Source organism: Sus scrofa, chromosome 6, assembly GCF_054392235.1.
Source record: "Sus scrofa isolate SSC_HxYL_T2T_F1_AM1 chromosome 6, Sscrofa_HxYL_maternal_Yorkshire_Landrace_v2.0, whole genome shotgun sequence".
NCBI lineage: Eukaryota > Metazoa > Chordata > Mammalia > Artiodactyla > Suidae > Sus > Sus scrofa.
The window spans coordinates 8,578,982-8,598,489 of record NC_139388.1 but is presented as its reverse complement, the minus strand read 5'-3'; the positions used below and the strand labels follow the sequence as shown (position 1 = coordinate 8,598,489).

General features: G+C 45.3%; 1 protein-coding gene across 18 annotated transcripts in view; it reads right to left on the bottom strand.

Annotated features, from left to right (window-relative positions):
* LOC106510465 (uncharacterized) overlaps positions 1 to 19,508 on the bottom strand; it is an 806,226-nt gene that overhangs the window by 689,894 nt on the left and 96,824 nt on the right. For 4 of the 18 annotated variants that reach the window (XM_084959508.1, XM_084959509.1, XM_084959502.1 and 1 more), the window contains exon 3: positions 14,519 to 14,662. The exons of the other annotated variants lie outside the window; for them this stretch is intronic. The gene's annotated coding sequence lies outside the window, so the exon portion shown is untranslated. The remainder of the gene's footprint in view (positions 1 to 14,518; positions 14,663 to 19,508) is intronic. 18 annotated transcript variants of the gene reach the window in all.

The following is a 19,508-nucleotide window of genomic DNA, read 5'->3' as shown; positions in this document are numbered from 1 at the left end:
ACAGAGAAAAGCGCTTCATGAAGTGTCTGCTCCAGGAATCCACGGGTGCTGGAACGGATGATGGACGAAGAGCAGGCACTTATTAAGGGGCTCGTCACTTGCTCAATAGGTTTTACTCTCAACGCCTCAGCAGGAAGATACACGGTCTCTCCCTTCTTGGACGTGGAGGGCGATGTCTTCCTTTGGGCTGCGTGTTCTTCAAGGTGCAGCAGTTACATAGGGCAGACCTGGACCCTCCCAGGCCCGTGGCCACGGGCCGCGTCTGTGTGGGGTGTGTGTGTGCATGCGTGCGTGCGTGTGTGTGTGTGTGTGTGTGTGTGTGTACGCACACACCTGAGCGCAAAGCACGTGGTTCCAGAAGCAACAGAAAACAACAAAAGCAGACGCCACATGACCTTCGGGAGAAGCCCACACCTCCCCAGCAAAGCCAAGGCTGGCGGCAGGACTGCATGGTGCTCTTTTGTTCCAAGCTGACTGGTGCTGTCACGGACACAGTGCATCTCCCAGTGGCAGCTCGCTGAAAGCCAGGCAAGCTCTAGGCAGATGCCCTGCCTGGGAATTCACTCTGGCAAGAAACTAGGGCTGGACTCCTCCACCCCAGGGAGAGTGTGCAGGCGATAAAGAATCACAGCAGCTAAAAACCACGACATCCTGTGCTGATGACTGTTAGGCACATCTGATCGCCACCCAGCGGTGTCAGTACTCTGTTACCCTACGTTTACGGAGGAGGAAGCCAAGGCACAGAAGCTGTTTAGAGTCACACAGCTAGTACATGGCCGACATGGAACAGGAATCATGGCCCATAACTATTTCCCATTAGGCTGGGCGGGGCAGGGTTAGGGGGTGTTGTCTATACTGCAGGCACTGCCCTGAGCAGTTCACTTATCTTGGGTGGTCCTCCCAGCAGCCCTGGGAGGCAGGGACCATAAATAACCTCTATTTTCCTTATAAGGACACGGGAGGTCCCCTCAAAGAGCTGCTGAAAGATGGGGCTGTTAATAAATGCAGGGCCTAGGAACCCAGACCCCTCAAGGGCCAAAACCCGGCTTAGAACCACTGTTCCGCACCATCTCCGACCCCGTGAGCCCCACTCACAGCAGCCACCCTCCTGCTTTACATTTAAATCCCAAGTGGCATCTTATGCCTCATCTTAGGACCTTAGCAAACAGTTCCCAGGAGACAACATTAACAGTTAATTGCTTCGTAAGTGCTTATTGCCAAATATTATACTAGATGCTAGACCTTTTAAAATTCTTTTAATCCTCCCAACAACCTCCCAAAGTCAGTAGCACCTTCTTCATTTTACAGGGGAGACAAGGCACAGAGAGGTTCGAGAGGTGGCCCAGAGTCACACAGCTTGTAAGGGTGAGGCCAGGCTTCAAGGCCAGGCAGTCTGGTTCTGGAGTAGAGCTTCCAGACTTAGCAAATTACAAAGCCACATAAGTGACAAGGAACTGGCCTGGCACAAGAGTGTCACAGGCAATGTCCCTGCTCCACAGCGTGCCCCTTCCGCACACAGTGTGCTTCCCTGAATGTGTGGCCAGTGCAGGGTCGGACACGTGCACCTCCGCGTGGCCCCTGAGTGGGGGCGATGCCGCAGCCTGCCCCATCCTCTCTAACCATGCCAAGGCCAGGGGCCTCTCTCACCAGGTCTCCTATTTCTCATCTGTGGGTACAAGGTCTAAACACACATCCGTGGCCCCACACACAGCCCCTTCCCAGCCCCCACGTGCCTTGTGATGACAAAGAGGGGGGACTTTATTCACCTAGGAATCATGGGGCCTGTCTGCGCGGCCCGTGGCTTGTTTCCACTTCCCCAGAACTGAGGCTGGGAGGAAAACCATACCCATTTTGTCTCACATTTGCAGGAATTAGGTGGGGTTGATGTTGGCCTTGAGCTTGGAAATGGACATAATGCATTAAAGGACACGCTCGCCCCTGCACAGGGAGCCCTGAGCATCAAGCCCGGGCTGCCATCTGGGGTGTGAGGGCACGGAGGGCCACGGCTCCTCTGAAAAAGCCGAGTAGGAGTCTATGTGAATACGCATCTGGGCAGTGGGCCAGCGGAGGTATTTTAGGGGGAGCTGGAGCACAGACAAACCCTCAAGACAACCGAAAGCCAAAGTTCAAAGTCAAAGGCAGCTTGGAGAGAAGCCAGACTCCAGAGAGTGACAGAGCCTGCTGTAGCATGTGTGCGTGGAGCCAGATGTGAACTTCAAGATTGCCATTTGGGGTGCTCCTTGGGGCTGGGAACCATGAAGACACATGTCCCCCCTGCGGTTTTATGACCAGGTTTTTAGCAATGAGTGATGCTGGAGGAAGGGGCGGCGGCCTCCCTCCTCCCCAGAGTGAGGCGGTCCAGGCACAGACCTCCTTTTTTGCCCCCAAAGCTTTCTGTTTCCACAAAAGGGATTCTCAGCAAAACTGCATCCTGGACGCAGGTAATCGCGGGCCTCTTTCTCTTTAAATAGCTTCTTTGTAACCACAAACATGTATGTTTTTCATAAAGCTCTGAAAATTGTACTGGGCCCCGGGGAGGTACCAAGTGGAAACGCGGGTGCTGGGAGATTAGAACTCGCCTACTCCAGAGGTACAATGTGCTGTTTGTAACAATTATAATAATACACCTGTACCACCATTGTCAGTGTGGACCAGCCACACGGGGGCTCATTAGTATTGTATTAGGGCTGCATGGGGAAACAGATAATGGCCCATAATGAAAAATGCCAAATTTTCTATATAATAAAAATGAACTTGATTAATGAAAATCACTTTCAGGGAAAGAGTTACAGCGTTGTTAGAAATAAAAAATGATGTATTAATCCGACATTCTTACAGATGGTCCCAACCTCCTGACAACTGCTATTCATTTGAGATGCTATTAGCATGCATAATTATGCTAATTAAGTTGTAATTAAGCACCAATTCTTCAGAGGGCTTTTTTTGTCTATCATTTAATACAACTCAGTTGCAAAGAGTGCTTAAAGCTTTGTATAGTGTTTCATTCAAAAGGGGTTCCCAAATTTCTGAGCAAAGATTTAGCAGCTGAGCCATGGATAGGAGCTATAATCCTTGTTTTGGTTAAAGAAAAGTCAGTAAATACCAGCGGGGTCTGCCAGTTGTTGATAAAATAATGAACGCTTTCTGCTAAAATAAGCACAGTTCAAACCAGGGCAATTACAATGAGAACAAAATGTATAATTATCAGTAGTGATAGAACCATTGTCCCATTACATGGTCGGTTTTATTCTTTTTATTTGAAAAAGGGGGACTTGAGGAGTACATTCAATCAGAAATAATTAGCGAAAATGGCCTTCAATATCTTATTAAAAGTAAAATAAATCAGAAAGCTGAAGCTCTCTCCTGGGAGAGGGGGTCTGGGTAGAGAGGGAATCAGTGATTGTGTTGCCAGTTCCAAAGCCTATTGAGATAAACATTTTTAAAAGAACATCATCAAAGGGTAACGTGCTCATAAAACGGTTTCTTCAACACGGCTGTCTACGGAGAGGGAAGCAGATTTCTTAGGAAAGCAGTGAATTAATGGCAGTTTCAAGGCTACGCGTGTACCTGCCCGTCTGACTGAATTCTACCACTTTTGTTCCCAAATATTTATTGTGTGTGAGTCTGTTGGGTTTGTTTTGTTTTCTCCGTAGCTGGGCTGTGACCACGCCAGCCAGAAACACCCAGGAGGAGAGAGGGCTGGAGAGCAAACAGTGTTTTAAGGAGGGGCCGGCAGGGGTCCCCGTTCCCGGGACGCCAGCACCCTGTTTACCATCCTTAAGAAGCTGAGAGATGTTTTCCAGGAACTGCCTGGTCATCTGTATTCCACCCTGAGCTCAAGGGGTAGAATCAATAGAGAAGCCCCACCCCTCCCTAAATTGAACTTGAACTGACCAAGAAAACCCAGAGCCAACACCATCGCAAGTGCATCTCCCCACTGCCGCACAGAAAATGAGCCGCCGAAGTTAAACGGCTCCAGGAGGGAGCATGTGAAATATTCTTATGCCAAATGGTGGCAGCCCATCTCCCTCCTTCCTCTAACTGTGGCATTTTAAAAAATAAATATATACTCTTTCTCCAAATGAGCATTCGCTTCCTTTTCAGTTCCAGTCTCAATTTGGATTTGGTCTTTGCATTTAATTTTATTTTAAGCCTCTGGAAAACTTACTGCTCGGCTCGTCTGCCCTGCAGAAACTACTCAGAGTGTTGGTCTTCCCTCTCGCTGCCTGTCTTTCAGGGGGAGAGGGAAGGAACTTAAAGGAAACACCGCACTTGGAGTCGGGAGCAGCAGCCCCTGGCCCGCCTCGGCCACCATCTAACATGGAGCAAACGGTCTAACAAAGGGTCCTCCTCGGAAAGTGGACCCCACGAGCTGCCCGAGGGCTCACAGGTGAGGATCAGATAAGGCAATGCACCTAAAGACCAGGTGAACAGAAGGGACCGTGATGCCCGAGTGACATCATCACGTGTTACTGTGCCTCCTCGGATGCTGGATGTCCAGGTGTGGCCGGGACTCGCACATAAGCACGCTTTTCACTCCTCCCTTCCTTCGACAAACGTCCACTATGCAGCTACAAACCTACTCTGCAGAGTTCTAGGTACCGAGGACACAGCCAAGAATCAGCGGCCACATTTAAATAAGAGGCTGGATATAAGTGCTGCAAAGAAAATAAAACTGAGCCCAATGGTAAAGGGACGGCAGTCAGGGAGTTGCTCTGGACAGAAAGATCAGGAAAGTCCTCGCTGAGATGCTGACATGTAAGCAAAACAGGAATGAGGCAGAGTCGGCGACAAGGGTACACTCAGAGAAGGACATCCCAGGCAGGGCGAACTGCCAGTGAAAGGCCCTCGAGCAGGAAGGACGTGGCTCATACAAGGCCTTGCAGATGGGATAAGGAGCTGCATTTCTAAGTGCAATGAAAAGACTGCCTGTTTCCAATCAGGCAGTGATACATTCCTGTCGGCTTCTGGAGGGGACTGGGTTGCAAGGAGCCAGAGGTGAATAGAGTAGGAAGCTCGTGCACAGGCAGGAGATACTGGTGGCCTGGACAAAGGGGATGCGAGTGGCAACGACAAGAGCTGGTTGGATGGAGAACACATTTTGGACATAGAAGTAACAGGACCCCTGAGCACATAAACACAGGACAGGTGGACTTGGTCACACATTGCAAACTAGCCCCAAGAATATTTGCTTTCTCTTTTACCATATGTATTACTTTCACATCCCTATACTAAATCTGAAGGCAAAAAAAAAAAGAAAGAAAAATGAGCAATCAGACAATTTCAGGCACAATATCTAAGATGTGGAGGAAAAAATCAGATGATGAGAAAATATTATATGGAAATTACATATATATAATGCATTATAGATATGGAATTTATATAGGAAAATATTAAATGATCTGATTAGACCTCAGAGGTAGGCACGCAGGCATTTCAATGATGAAATATCGAGGCCTGGTCGCTGATAGGAGGATTCTGCAGGAGGTCTGTGAACTCATGGAGAGTAAGGGGCTTCCAAAAAGCCATACAGAAACTTGCTTGCTTGCTGGAAAGGACCACAGACATAAAGGAAGGAGAAATTACTCAGCTGCCTCCATGAGTAGGAAAAATGAGGACCAGGAAAGGAAAGCCTTAAAATTCTCCCACCCACCTTGTGGGAAAGAAGACCCTTTTCACCTTCGACTAGCAAACAGAACTAAGCAAATGCAAGGGGCCCTGACATCTTTGAGCCCTTACTGACAAAGTCCATCACGGTGTGAGGGGAGGTGAAACAAGCCTCAATGATGGGAAGGTGGTTTGACCCAAGTCACATAGCCAACGAGTCACAAATCTGGAGTCAGACCCCGACTGCTGGCCTTGGGCCACAGTTCTTTCCACAACTCATGTAATTCCAGCAACTTGGATTCTCCAGAGCTTCCTCCAAAATATTCATGAGAAGGTAGATTTATTTCTTCCTGGACCTGCAGTTTTTGGTCACAAAGAACCCCTCTCCGAAAGGCTATCACAGCTCCCTGGAAGAATGGATTTTCTCTGCCTTTTCTAGAATTCAGCGTTGCAAACAGATCTCTTTGTCAGTGATTACTGAGGTCAGAATGATGAGGAGAACGATTCAAAGAACAAACAGCAAAACTGTTTTAATATATGGAGGGGGAGCAAAGTAAAAATCAAGAGACAAACAGGAAAATTATTTGCAACTTATATTACAATAAAGCTAACACCTAGAGGATATTAAAAGTTTCTATAAACAAAGAACACCCAATAATCCTGTAGAAAAAAGAGCAAGAGATATAGGAGTTCACAGAAAAAGAAACACAATGAGTCTTAAATGTATGAAGAAGTGTTCATTTGAAAATAAAAGTGAAAAATAAAACCGCTAAATACAATTTGACACCTATAATGCTCACAGCTTAATAGAATTTCACACCTGTGAAGTCTGATTAAATCTGTATACGCACAGAGAGAGACACACGCATTCATCTAAGCTCTGCTTAATGTATTTAATGTATGTTGTACATGCATTCATTGAAGCTCTGTGTGCAGTAGCAAAAAACTAGAAACAACTCAAATGTCCATCAGTATACGTTTAGAAAAAGGAATAAAATAAAAAGAGAAGCAGACTCAAAGATTTCAAAACCAAACTTACGGTTACCTAAAGGATAATGATAAAAGAGGAGGTTGAGATTAACGTATCCCCGCTACTACGCACACAACAGCTAAGCAACAAGGACCTACTGTCTAGCACAGGGGAATCTACTCAGCACTCGGTAATAACCTACACGGGAAAAGAATCTGGAAAAGAATGGAGATATATAGATAGATGGATAGATATATAACTGATTCATTCTGCTGTACACCTGAAACTAACACAACAGTGTAAGGAAACTATACGCCAATAAAATGTTTAAAAATAAATGAAATAAGATATCCAATCCAGGGAAAAATTTCAAATTTTTAAAAAATTAAAAATGACTGAAACTAAGGACTAGTTAGCAGAGTTACAGGATAAAAACTAACTCAATGTATAAAAACTAACTGTGGCGTTCCCATCGTGGCTCAGCAGTTAACAAACCTGACTCGTATCCATGAGGATAAGGGTTGGATCCCTGGCCTCGCTCAGTGGGTTAAGGATCCAGCATTGCCGTGAGCTGTGGCGTAGGTCGCAGATGCAATTCAGATCCCATGTTGCTGTAGCTGTAGCAACACGGCCTAGGAGATTTAGATCTAAGGGGGAATCAGAAAGAACCACCAAGCCACTGGAGACTCTCTCATCAAATGTTATCTACATCCCAGCTAACCTAGATATTACAGACGTCTAGTCCTTTGGTGGCTCCAACGAACCTCTATAGCAGAAAAAGGCACTATGATCAGGAAAATTTTTATCCTAGAAATGTAAGGATGGTTCCATAGAAGAAAGCAACCATTTGAACGGATACAAGCCAGACAGTTTATAAAATCGAATACTTACTCATGACAAAAATCCTAGGAAGCTAAAAATAGAAAGAAAATGTTTTAATGTGACACAAAGTGATTTCTAAAAACCTACCATGAAATTCATGCTTAAGTGTAAAATATTAGAAATACTGTTTTTAAAGTCAGGAAAAAGGCAAAATATGTCCTATGTAACCACTTGTATTACATCACTCTCGAGGTTCTCATTCACAAAGTCGGCCAAAAAAATGGAAAATAAGAGTTAAAGATTACAAATGAAAAGAAAACATTGCTTTTATATACAAATCACACACCATTCTAAGAATTTTATAGGAAAACAGAGCTCCTAGAACTAAAAGGATAATTTAGCAAGATTTCTGGATAAAAATAAAGATAAATAAGTAACATTGTTACAACCAGCATTAAACAATTAGAAAATATTATAGAAAAACTCAAGGTACTTAAGGAATGAACTTATCAAAATATACGTGGCTTGTGGGAAAATATAAAAAATCACTGAAATATATAAAATTTACCAATGAAGAAATATACCATTTATAAATGAGAAACTGATACTATTAAAATTCAAGTCTCAGAGTTCCCATCGTGGCTCAGTGACCTAAGAACCCAACTAGCATCTGTGAGGATGTGGGTTCGGACCTTCTTGCCCATCTATTTTATACATAGTGGTTTGTAGCTGCGAATCCCACACTCCTAATTTATCCTTCTCCCAACCTCTTTCCCCTCCGGTAACCGTAAGTTTGTTTTCTATGTCAGACTATCTATTAAAATGTGCTGCTACAGATAATATTCATACAGGAAGGAAAATAAAATTAAAGCCTTACTTTCTACAACAGAAAAATAAATTCTAGGTGAAATAAATATATAAAGCCTAAAAACAAAAATCAAAATTTTAACAAGGAAATTCAAAATAGTATATTTATAACTTAATGATACAGAATTTTTTCTTAAAAAGACATCAAAAAGCACCCATTATAAAGAAAGATTGAGGAGTTCCCGTCGTGGCGCAGTGGTTAACGAATCCGACTAGGAACCATGAGGTTGCGGGTTCGATCCCTGCCCTTGCTCAGTGGGTTAACGATCCGGCGTTGCCGTGAGCTGTGGTGTAGGTTGCAGACGCGGCTCGGATCCCGCGTTGCTGTGGCTCTGGCGTAGGCCAGTGGCTACAGCTCCGATTCAACCCCTAGCCTGGGAACCTCCATATGCCACGGGAGCAGCCCAAGAAATAGCAACAACAACAACAACAAAGACAAAAAGACAAAAAAAAAAAAAAAAAAAGAAAGATTGAGAATTCTGACTTAAAGTAAATTTTGTTTCTATATAAATAAAGGTACTGTAAAAATATGAGACAGGTCCCAGGTTGGGATAATGCCTTTAACTCATAATTGTTTAGCATGAGAATATATAAAGAATATTTAATACTCAATAAGGAAAAGACAAAGACCTCAAGAGAAAAATCAGCAAAAGCTACGAGCATTCAATGCACTAAAAAGGAATTATGAATGAACAAAAAGTGCATGAAAAGTTTCTCAACTTTTCCATTTATCAAGGAGATGCAGTTGAAACTATAAAATACCATTTTTCACCCAAAAGATTAGCACTAGCACGTTTTCAAAAATGACAATATGAAAGGTTGGAGGCACCACATATGTGCTCCTGGCAAAGGTATATTTTGGCAATTGGACAGCAACTAGAAATGCTAAAGACACCCAAATCTTGCCAACCTACTGGAGCCCCCTCTCTTAGGTATGTACTTCAAAGAAATGTTCACGCAAACAGACAAGAAGAAATCAGCAAACATGTTAATGGTTTGTGAGAGCAAAATTAGTAAATATATAAATATATAAGAGAAAAATACCTAGATGTTCATCAGGAAAGAAAGAGATAAATTACGTTATATTCGAAGAATGAAAAATTCAACACCTAAAATGAAAGAACTTGATTTATAAGTATGTTGAATTTTAAAACAAGTTGCAGGAGGATAAGCACTGAATAATGTACCACTAATGTATTTTAATACCACATATTAGCTATTGACACAGCTTATGGAATACATGTATAAAATTATGGAAGTGAAGGATATTCAACAAGATATTCGTTTTCTCTGGGGAGGGGGAGGGAAAATGAGGTTGTTGAGGAGCAACAAAGGAAGCCTCAACAATATCTGTCACATTTTATACTATATATATATAAAACATACATTTTTTTTTCTTTAGGGCCGCACCTGAGGCGTACGGAAGTTCCTGGTGTTGGGGGATGAACTAGAGCTGCAGCTGCCAGCCTACACCACAGCTACAGCAACGCCAGATCTGAGCCACATCTGCGACTTACACCACAGCTCACCACAACGCTGGATCCTTAACCCATCAATCGAGGCCAGGGATCGAACCCACATCTTCACGGATAGAAGGTGGATTCTTCACCCGCTGCGCCACAACGGGAACTTCACATGTTATATAATAATAATTATAAAAACAGAAATCTGAATCAAAAAGTCAAAATGGTAAACTCTATTTCTAGTTAATGGACAGGTGTATTTGTTATATTACCACTATAATTAACTCATTTATATTAAACACGTTAAGTGCCAACAAATTTAGTCATTACATTCTTGGTAGCAAGTATAAGAAACTGTAGTCAACCAGATTAGATAAAAATGGAAATTGTAACTCACAGAATCTCAAGACAGTTTGAAAGACCAAGCCTGGGAAGGACAATTTGTAGCAGATTTTAGAAACAAACTTGAATCTACAGAAACAAAAATGCCCCCAGGACTCCCTCACCTGCTCTGGTGTCCGCATTTCTCCATTTAACGTTGCCAACAATTGCTCCCAATACCAGCAGCAATGAACACTTACAATGCAGACTGGGGGCCCCTCAACGATCCAAGCACTTTACATTTATCAACTGATTTAATCCTTCGCACAGGACCATTTTATGAAGAAACTGAGGCACAGAAAGGAGCAATGACTCGCCCACATCACACTGCTGGTTAAGAGTAAAATGAGGAGGAGTTCCCGTTGTAGCACAGCGGAAACGAATCCAACTGGGAACCATGAGGTTACGGGTTCCATCCCTGGCCTCAATCAGTGGGTTAAGGATCTGGCATTGCCGTGAGCTGTGGTGTAGGTCGCAGACGCCGTTCAGATCTGGTTTGCTGTGGCTGAGGTGTAGGCTGGCAACTATAGCTCCGATTAGACCCCTAGCTTGGGAATGTCCATATGCCACAGGTGCGGCCCTAGAAAAGACAAAAAGATTAAAAAAAAAAAAAAAAAAAAAAAAAGAGTAAAATAAGGAAGAAGACCCAGGCAGGTGTATTTATTCCTGATCACTAGAGACTGACTTTCATCACTTGTAGAAATATGAGTACTGATTATGGAGAAGAATTTTTTCTTAGTTCTATTTTTTTGCATCTTACACATTCCACTAGTGGAGAGAGACAGACACTTTTTTGGGCCCCACACTTAAAAATCCAAAGGAAGAGCTACAATTAGCCCACCTTGGGCAGGTACTCCTCCCAAACCAATCACCTGCGGCCTCTAGGGGGCAGTGTGTATAAGATTCATGGACCAAAATGGAAGTTTCCGGGAAACCATAAAGTAGGAGCAGGAAAAGAAATTACCAGGAAAAAACAGTTTCCAAAGGCAGTGGGGAAAAGCAAGGATGAGGGCTGTGCGGACAAATAAGAGATGCCCGTCCCATTCTAGCATGGGATTAAATACGGTGTTTGTTGGTTTTTATACTTTTCTGTTTTCTCTAAAATGTGTACAATGACCATGTATTGTTTTATAACTAAAAAATTAAGTTCTTTCAGCGGCTGCCCCTCCTCTGAATTCTTCCTCTCTTGTTCTCTTTTCTCCCCCCCTGGAAACTGCTTCTGTCCCATTGTGTTGGTGGATGAATGGAGTCAATGTCTCCTTCCCGGGCTCTGAATTCCTCCGGAAAAGATGAAAACGCTCTTTGTAAACATTCCCATAGGGAAGAAACGGGGAAAGTTATTTAAAGGTCGTGATTAGAAGTTGTTTTAAATCCTTCATTAACTGTTCTATTTTCTTTATTTTGGAATCAGAACAGTCAGAAAGAGTGTGTTGTAGACACACACAGACCCGGGTTCAAATCTTGGCTCTGACACTGACAGGGACATCATTTTGAACCTTTCTTCATCTTCCTTATCTCAGGTTCGCCAGTTTCAAAATAGTTAAAAAAAAAAAAAAAAAACCCTCACAGGATTGGGAGCGGGGTGGTATCTGTAAGAGAGAACATCAAAACGGCTCGGTCCAGGAGACAAGGTAATCACGGATGTGTATGAGAATGTGTCTGTCGTCCAGAAGAGCAGCAGCGGTTTTCCAGAAATTTCACATGCAATTGGAGATGCATTTCTAGGCTGTTTCTCTCTACTTTGGGAAGGGGTTTATCCCCCTCAGGTGTGTGCTCTGGCAGGCAATACCGCAGCCCGGAGAAGGAAACTTCCTATAGTAACGTCGCCTAGAACTTTCTCTAGAAAAATAAATATTTTTCATGGCATGTGTCTGCTAAAGAACATTCCCCTCGTTGTCTTAAACTGGGGCCCTAGGAAGATGCTCCTGCTAAACGCCTTGGCTAGGATTCAACCCAAGGTCATTAATAATGAGCTGTCTTGAACACTGATTTCTTTCTGCCACATCAGAGAGGCAGACGAGATAGAAAGCTGCCTCTTAAGACAGTGTTCACAAAGAATGCATTAGGCGCCAGGGTCCAGTGTGAACCACTCATACATAAGGTAGCCAAGGAGGAAAGACAGTAGAGCATCCTAAACTAGAAGCAGCCTTTATCAGTGAGAAAGGTGAGATGAGAACCTGAGTTGAATGCCTGAATTCATCTTTCAGAAAGAGTGAGCAAGAGTTTGTTTCAAAGACTTAAGAGACGTCCAGAATTGGACTTGGCTCAAAACTGAGTTCTGAGCGATTGCTCTGATGTGGTGTGGAGGGCCAGTGAAAGCAAAGGAAGATGAGATTCAGAAGGCAATGGAGTTGTGGAAGTGATGGGAGTCGGGTGAGGATGGAGGGAAACGAACCAACTCGAAAGCCACCTGGGAGGCGGAATGTGCAGAGCGAGGGGGTCAGGTCGTTTGGCTGTTTGGAGAGAGGATGGGGAATGTGGCAGCAACTGGTCCCCAGCTACGGGGCAGCTGAAAGGGGCATCCAGACATGACGGCAAGTTCCAGCAAGGGAGGCATCCCAGAGAGCTCTGTGACATCTAAAAGAAAAGTTCCTACTCCTATGGCAATGAATATATTGACTCTTGTATACCTAACAGTCGCTTATGAATTTGGTCAGCATAAAGCATCCCCAAAAATTCTAGGTAAATTCATAAAACTGAAGTTGGGGATGGACAGCTGGAATTATAGGAACCTCACCCTTGGGCCGCTCCCTTTCTAGATCTGACAGAGCTGCCAGCACACCTCCTCTCCTCTCTCTCTCTCTCTCTCTCTCTCTCTCTCTCTCTCTCTCTCTCTCTCCCTCTCTCTCTCTCAAGTCAACAGGGAGAGGAGAGTTTAAGTCCCATGAAATCATCACAAGGGGGGATGAAAATAAGGCGCTAAGGGAATTCAAAGAAAGGAGAGGCTGTCCATGTGGAGAGGACAGGGGATTTAACCTGTGGATCAGAAGTAGGATTTGGAATTGAAGAGAAGTGGTGCTACTGGATTTTAGAAGTTGGTAGAGGGTATCGGAGGGTGAAAAATCTGAAACAAAAATGAGGAAATCTAAGTACATGGCATCTGGCATGCAGGAGGCACTGTTAAATGAGTCTCTGATCTGGGTCTAAATCTTAGCGTCGTTCAAGTCCTAAGGACCAGCTTATTCATGTGCCCGAACTCTCCGATCATACTCTTAGGGTCACCACGGTCAGGGTTTCTCAGGGCTGACTTTCTGTCTCATACCACCATCCATTTCTCTTTCTAATCCAGTAGCTCTTATTCAGAGAAGAAGGAATTGGGAGACCACTCTGCAGTGTGTGGGGGGGGGGAGTGTAATTTTAAAGTCATTCTTGAGCCAGGTAGATTCAGCCCAGAATGGGGGAAAGAAGAAGAGCAAAAAAGGAATGAAGGCCATCACATCTAGGGCTTCCCAGTTCCCTCCGAAGGAAAACCCTCTGGGCAGTGAGCAGCACACAACAGACGAACACTCAGTAAACTATTATTGGATGAATAAGGGAATGAATAATGTCCAATCAGGTTAATAACAGTAACAGCTAGGATTTATAAATGGCTTACCGTGTGGAAGTTAGTGCACACGGCGGCTTCCATTTACCACTTCCTTTTGGTTTTTCTCCTTTTGAAAATGAAAGGCAACTTCCCTAATATCACACAGCTAATGAGAACTGAAATGAGGACACAAAACCATCACCGTATTTATTTCAGTCCCACACTAATCCTCCTGCTATATCATGTTTTGTCTCAAATATTCATTCAACAGGTTTGTTGTGTGTGTGTCTTTTTAGGGCCACACCCATGACATATGGAGGTTCCCAGGCTAAGGGTCGAATCAGAGCTGTGGCCACTGGCCTACACCACAGCCGCAGCAACTCCAGATCCTCAACCCACTGAGAGAGGCCAGGGATTGAACCTGCATCCTTATGGATGAGAGTCAGATTTGCTTCCACTGAGCCATGACGGGAACGCAACAGATTATTTACCGAGCACTTATTATGTGCCAGACCTATACCAGATATTGGGGATAGGCTGGTGAACTAAAGAGACAGAACCCCTTCATGAATCTTAAAGTGGAGGAAACACGACAGGCAAGGAAACGACACACACATCTGCAAACACTTAAATCAGCCGCTGATAATCTCTTAGAGCAACAACAAGAAGCAGAGGGCTACCTTTCACAGGATGGTTGGGAAAGGCACCTCTGCGTGTTGACATTCAAGGTAAGACCTGAAAGTTGAGGTGCTTACCAGGCAAAGTACCAGGAGGAAAAGTTATTTTGTAAATCCTATATGAAAGACAACAAAATGATGAGCATTTCTACGGTAACTTTAATTTCCCAGGCGTGTCTGCACATGTGCTTTTCCTTCGCCTTACCGAGACGAGCCACTGGAACATGCTGCACGTTGGGGTCCTTTCCGCAAAATGGGTCCAGGTACTTGTTCCCGTTCCCCATCCCCATTCTGCGACATTGGTTAATAATTGCTGGTCATCAGCAGGGCTGGCGGAAAGGTCAACCACCTCGGAGAAAACGAAAATCCTCCAATTAACTAAGAACCCGGGAAGCGCGACGCCCAGCGCCAGGGTGAGGAGTATCAAAGAAATCAAAGGAAAAGGACGCCAGCGATCATCCAAAAAGCAACTGGGTGCTCCCAGTCCAACTTGGCCTGTTTCAGCAGCCCTGAAACTGTGGGCCAACGAACTCAGAGTCTGTAGTGGAGGCAAATACAGGGCAACAGAGAGGGGGTCATGAAGCACAGTGATTGGATGTGACCCTCCCTCCAGTGCGACGGAGCTCGGCAGCCCTGGGGAGCCATCACCGGCAGGTGCAGTCGGGATGTTCTGGAACACGGGATCTCCCCGAAGAGAGCTGCCCAAGCCTCCCTCCTTATTCTTCCCGCATTCAATGCCCAAATGTCTCATCCTTCACCCCACACTGGACCACCAGATCAGCCTTACGAAGAAGACCCAGAGATGACCAGTGTTGGAAATGTGAGCTGCCACCACTGCCAGGGCAGTGACTGCTGATGCATCACGGTGCCCCTTTCTCTGCGCCTGCAGGCAGCCTCAAAATCCCTGTCGACATGAACCTAGAGGCAGCCACTCTTATGCACTAAGAATTCAGACACAGCAGGAAATCCATGTGGCATTCCTATGGTCTAAACCATTTTAACACCACCATCGCTAAGAGTGAATAGCCATGTAGCTATCCACATGGGCGGATGCATCTGAGATCATCCAGGACCGGTAACAGCCGCCATTCAGTGAGCAGACTGAGTACAGAGTTCTCTGTTACTTCTCTATGGACTCTGCACCAACTCCCCCCAGTAGATAATATTAGCCCCCTTTTGCAGATGAGGGAAGCAAGGCTAAAGGGAGTTAAGTAATTAACAAAGACGCAGAGTTGATGAGCGATTGAGCCAGAACATAAATGGAGATTCTGACTTAGGGCACTTTTGAGTACAACAGATCACAGTTAATTTTTTAAGTGAACAACACAGGGCATATAGGGAATGAAAAATTTTCAGGTGCTACCAAACAGACACCAAACCCCAATAACCAGCCCTCCCATAAGGCACATTCTGCCTTCGAAACTCACAGCAACAACCAGATCCCCAACAGTGACTGGGGTAGACATCAAGGTTCCTGTTGGACATCTTCTGAGAAGGAAAGCTGTTTTAAAAAATCCCCAAGGTAATGAGCTGGGATTTGATCTCAGGCCTTCTAACACCAAATTAGGTCTTAAGATGGAAGTACAGTCAAGTATATCCTTTTATTCCTTTATCCAAACTACAAATGGCTCCTGGCTGCCTGGGTATATAGGACCAAGGCAGAGGGGCTACAGAGACAAACAATATGCCACACGTCCATGGAGCTTACAACCTAAGAGAGGATACAGACATAAACCAGCACAGAGAAAATCCCGTAGTTATATCTGGCAGCTCTCAGGGCCCTGGGAGAATGCAACAATGGACAGCTCGGTTTTGAACATGGATGTGGAGGTCAGCTAATTCTTCGGATGGAACCTGCAAGAACAGGCGGATTGAGCATCTCAGGGGATTCCCTGGTTGCCAAGGTCCATGGGAGTTAATGAGACACAACGTTGATATGGGAGGTTGTTGAAGAGAAAGGATGAATCAGAAAGGAGACAGAGATATTCTTGGTTCCCAGTTTGGCCAGGAACTTGCACTGGACTCAGGGACACGGGAGGTGGTGACTGTAGGACCATCCACTCCTCACGTCCCACTCAGCTGTCTCTTGGGCAGAGAAGAGAACTCCCTCCAAGACAACCGTGATGGAGCACAGGTCTGGGCACTTCAGTCTTGGCTTTCATTCTGTCCCCCGTCCTCTAGGTAGCTACATTCACTGCCAAATTTTCCCAGAACATCAGAGAGATGCTGTCACCTGATACAAGAGGTAACCTGAAAACACGTGGAAACTAAGAGAACTTAAAAACAATAGCACTTCTCATCGGAGTCCATGGATTACTGATGCCCTAGGAATGCTCTCCCAGGAAAAATACTTACTGTGGAAATACTCTGTTCTCTACCCTGAGATGGGATGCCTTCAACAGAAGCCCTCTGCAGGCTTCCCTTCTCCAGAATTGGCTGGGCCTCCTAACTCGATTTCAGTGTTTTGTGTTTCACGACTAGAAAGCAGGTATCTATGACCACAGAGGTGGTCGCAGCTCCAAGAAACGGTGATAAATTGGTGAAGAGTAAGAAACCCCAAAGGTCCACCTTGTCGGGTTTCCTCAAAGGATATGCCCCAGATCTCCATGGGCCCTCCCGCTTTCCGACGATGGGCATTCACGTGCGAAGCATTTAACTACATATAGTTTCTAACTGAATTAATGAAGGAAGCCTGCACTTCTCTCTGCACTGAAGTAAGCAGTGCTGGACTTTCTATACAGCCAAGCACAACTAGAAAATGAGATGGAATATATGAGACGGCTGCTTTCAGACATTGTACAACAATCATCGCGGGACCTGAAACCTTGAGAGAGAGAACAGAGGAGGTGAGTACTACAGTGACCCCCGGCCTGGAGGCACTTTCTGGGCTCCGGCACAAGGACGAGAACCCTGGAACCAAACGTGGCGGTACCCGTGAGTTGCGGAAACGGAGAGCAGAGTTCAGGAAGGTGGGATTTTCAAGGCAGAGTACAGGAGGGTACTCACGACCAAGACAGCTTAGCTTTGCAAGTTTTCTGGTCCGTCATCTCTAGAATGTAAATATTCATAATTAATCCACGTTGTTATTGGCAGAATTGAAAGACATGGGGGACAGCTATAATTTACTGCTAACTTAGTGTACCAGGCGTTGTTCAAAACCTTTATGTCTGGAGTTCCCACTGTGGCTCAGCGGTGACTAACCTGACTACTATCCATGAGGATGTGGGTTCCATCCCGGGCCTCACTCAGTGAGTTAAGGATCCAGTGTTGCCGTGAGCTATGGTGTAGGTCCCAGATGTGGCTTGGATCTCACGTTGCTGTGGCTGTGGTATACGCTGGTGGCTACAGCTCCGATTCGACCCCTGGCCTGGGAACCTCCATGTGCTGCGGGTGCAGCCCTAAAAAGCAACAACAATAATAATAATAGAACCTTTATGTTTCATTTTCACAACAACCCCTCAAGGTGGCTATTACTGCTGCCTCATTTGAGGGCAGAAGAACCAAAGAGGAGTATGTGGCAGGAGCCTCGAAGATGGCAACCATGACCCTGCCCCCTGGTCATCCCTCCCACTGCCCCTGGGCTGCCCTTCAGACTCTCCCGGGGCAGCCGACAGCCCCTGAGGAACAGAGATGCTCATGCCCACAGCCCACGGAGAAATGAATGCTCCAACCACCACACAAGTGAACCTGGAAGTGGATCTTCCTCCAGTTGAGCCTTCAGATGAGATCACAGCTAAACCAGGGGACTTGGCTAAACTGTGCTCAGATTCTCGACACACACGAACTGTGAGATGAACCGATGTTTGCTCTTTTAGCAACTGAGTTTGGGAGTGATTTGTTGTGCAGCAATAGATGTAATGATGCAAACTTCTTCTTAAGAAAAACGAAGAAGAAAATCAAAGTCTGCTTTCCCCAGCTTCCTATGGATGCAAAGAAGTTCAGCACAAAGAAGCGCAAACCAACTCCTTCCAGAAGGGGTGGAACTGCCTGACGGTGTCCATATTTCACTGGAGAAGGTTCTGGTGTGGGGATGAAGTAAATATGCACACCAGAGGGAGTCCAAATTCCAAGTGCCGGGCTTTTTAAAAGCTTGTATTTGTATATTTGATGTGCAACCTAATTAGACCAGAGCATCTTTAATTAAGTGTGTCAGCCCCAGTGGAGGCCACAGAGTTCAATGCTAATAAAGCTGATAAAGGTTTTTGTTTCCCAGACTTCTTTTATTTAATGCCTCAACCATGTTAAGCCAATCTGTAACATATGGGCAGTTCTCCCACTATGGATTTATCATTTGGGTGTTTCTTTCTGTGAAGTAAGGCAATCAAACTCCTGCCAGTGTTAATTATTTTTCTCCAAGAAGCAAATCCCAGAATTTAGCAATAACCAGCTGCGATTTCCTGCTGGCAGTGCGGCGGAAACGATGGACCCATGCTGTCCGCCACCGCCCCAGGCAGACGCAGACAGGCTTCTGTGTCCGGGGCTGACCTCGGCTTTCAGCGCTTTCAGACAGAGGCAACATACTTGGCACTTGCCAGCCTCACCACTGCTCCAGGAGCATAAATCTTGTGGTTGGCAATAAGCTGCCCTTCTAGAAGTTTTTGCTGGTCACTAGGCGACTCTCGGGCCAGCAGACTTTCTCAGATGTTGTAGTGCATAGGTACCACCTGCCTGGGCTCCTCCGTCAGGTTTGCTAACAGGACAAAACTCCCCAAGACAAAAGCCCTGACCTGTGTGCCTTTCTACTGCTCTTCCCTGTAGCTGCAATGCTTTTCCCCACACTGGCCCAGAACTAGTCATCATTCCTCCTCCGGGTCTTGTCACTTCTCAGCAGCCATCCCATTTAACAGAGTTCTCAGCCACACTGAAACTCTCTCTCAGCTTCCTTTTTCATTCAAAGCTCTGAGCATAGGGTCATAAGGAGCTACTCTGCCTCATTTGCTTATTTATCATGTGCCCCTTGTCCAATAAAGCAGCTCCTCAAGATGAGGTCATGGAACCCATTCCGTGCTGCTTCCCAGCCTCCAGCACTTCATGGGAGCCAGAGGAGGTGCTGAGCCAGTAGCCAAGTCAAGAGTGGACAGTGAAATCTCAAAGGGATGGCTCTGCATCTTTTCTACCCAAGTCCTGGTGGACATCTGGTATACTGCAGGTTCCAAATGACTTCCCAGATTTTCGTTGATGGTTAACTGGGAGAG